The sequence below is a fragment of the Lipotes vexillifer genome, unplaced genomic scaffold (assembly GCF_000442215.2).
Source record: "Lipotes vexillifer unplaced genomic scaffold, Lipotes_vexillifer_v1.1 scaffold149, whole genome shotgun sequence".
NCBI classification, from domain to species: domain Eukaryota; kingdom Metazoa; phylum Chordata; class Mammalia; order Artiodactyla; family Lipotidae; genus Lipotes; species Lipotes vexillifer.
Window position 1 is genome coordinate 4040891 of NW_006779962.1, and position 2363 is coordinate 4043253.

General features: G+C 54.0%; 1 protein-coding gene across 1 annotated transcript in view; it reads right to left on the minus strand.

The window, feature by feature from the left end:
* HMCN2 (hemicentin 2) overlaps nucleotides 1-2363 on the minus strand; it is a 150510-nt gene that overhangs the window by 89390 nt on the left and 58757 nt on the right. The gene's annotated exons all lie outside the window — the stretch shown is intronic.

Below are 2363 nucleotides of genomic sequence, written 5' to 3' on the forward strand. Positions count from 1 at the left end.
TTCCCCACACCCCATGGCTTCTGCTTCCCCCTCAAGGCACTGGGCATGATGCCGTTCAACCCACCCACCTCCAGGATGGCCAGCAGGAGAGGAGGGCCACTCCCCGCCCAAAGAGAGATGCAGAAGGCCTCAGAGGCTCGGCCACTTTGTGGTTCTCAACCCTGATTGCACCAGAGTTACCAAGGAGCTCTGAAGAAACACCAGTACTGGAGGTGTGTTGGTGACCCTGACTGCAGCCCTTGGCCAAGGTTGGCACGGGTTCGGGAAAGAGAGGCCCCGGGCACCCTGAATAGGTTCAGGCCTTCACCCATCCAAGGACAGAGAAGGCGGCCACCACAGAAGAGGGGGCAGCTCAGCCAGGCAGAAGGAGCACAGAACCTGGAGGTAGACGAACACCCACGACTCATCAGAATAGGTTCTCAAGCTTCCAGAACGGCAGCTTTGAAGCTGAGCCTTGGGGGTCCCTCAGAGAAGGAAGAGGAAGAGATGTAGGAGGTAGAGGGCAAGGGGGGCCGACAGACAGCAAAGCTACCCCCCGCACCACCACCGCTCCCTGTGTGTTTCCCATGGGTTTTTAAAAATCTGCGTCTTCTGTCTGAATGGCTGTGGGACTAAGGGGAACTGTGTGTCTGGCAGAAAAGGGAGCTTTGTTCTGCGTGGGGAAGCTGTCAGATGCCACAGGGAGGCCCAAAGAACCGCGGGGACCCAGAGCCCGCAAATGAAGTGTCAATACAATCAAAGGTTATTCACAATCACCAGCAAGTAGAAACAGCCCAAGTGTCCGTCAACTGGTGAATAAATCGACAAAAGGTGCTCTATCCAGGCAACGGAATATTATTCAGCCATAAAGAGGACCGAAGTCCTGACACCTGCTACAACATGCAGGAACCTCAAAAACATGATGCTAAGTGAAATCAGCCAGACACAAAAAGCCACAGAGCGCATGCTTCCATTTACATGAGGCGTCCGAAGAGACCAATCCAAAGACAGAAAGCAGATGAGTGGTTGCCGGGGGCTGGGCTGGGGTCAGGCAGGGATGGGAAGCGGCTGCCAATGAGTGTGGGGATTTCTTTTGTGGTCCCTCCGCCACAAAAAATGTTCTAAAGTTAATTGTGATGGTTGCACAACTCAGAATTTACTTAAAAACACAGAATTGGAAAGCATGTGATTTATATCTCAATAAAGCTTTTCCACTGAAAAAAGTTGGTGAGAATTAAATAACACATAGGATGATAATTTTTGAAAGCTGGAAATGATGCTTTAGTTTATAGCAGCGGCAGGAAAATGCTGTCAAAGGGAGTGATTTTCCACCACTGACAATGTACTAAGCATCGCACATCCGTCACTGTATCTTGAGAACAGCGTTCAAACCTTGTCCACTTTACAGATGGAGAAACGGTCCAAGAGGAACCAGTGGCCACCTGAGGCCACACGACTAATACAGAACCAGCCGGGATCCACACTCAGGTCTGATGAACTCCAGGGTCTGAGCCCTTCACCCCAGCCCCATCCTCCAGGCATATTTTCCCACCTCATGTAGGTGAACTCCTGGAATCTCATGAATCTCAAGAGAAAGCCGTAAGCCAGCACGAAGTGGAGGGGGCCAGGGGAGAAGGAACAGAACAAAACTCCAGGATTGCAAAAGCAGCTCTCACAGATTTATGGCTCCCGGCTGATCTATTAACGCATCACAACAAGGAGAGGTGAACAAATGGGAAATGCGGTGTGCCATTTCAGTAACAAACCATAAATAAACAAGCACCTGCCAGGCGGCTGCCCAGCCAAGGAGCCAGGACCAAGCTTTCTGCGGAGAGATGCAGGCTCCCCAGACGACCACTCCCTCCCCCACCTACGACCTGGGCTGCAGAGACACCAAAGGGCGCGCAGATGGGGGCAGCACAGCGCCAGCCCAGGCCCAGGACCCCAGCCTCGTGCAGGTGTGCAGGCTTCAAGGACGGGAGGGCGCACCAAATAGATGTTCTGAGAGGTAGAGACCCATGTGTGGGTGTCAGGAGTGGGATGTTGCACAGCAGGCTTCTCTGAGACCTCCTCCATCTGGAACTTCTCAAAGGCCCCGCCAGGGCTGATGTCACCGGCCAGAGCTGCCCCCTTGCCACAGCCCCACTCCTCGAGGGTCAAGGGTCCCAGGAGTCTGGGGCCTTCTTGTCTGGAACCACCCCACCCGACACCCCTGCCTGGGGAGGTGCAGCCAGGCTTTGAAGGATGCCCAAGCACCTCCTCCCTTTCTGCCCACTCTCATGATCCCTGGAATCCTGGCTGCCAGACACTTGGTCCGCAGAGCAGGCAAGGACGGCACACGTGTCTCGTTCAGGAGGCTGTCTCAACCGTGGCATCACTCTTTC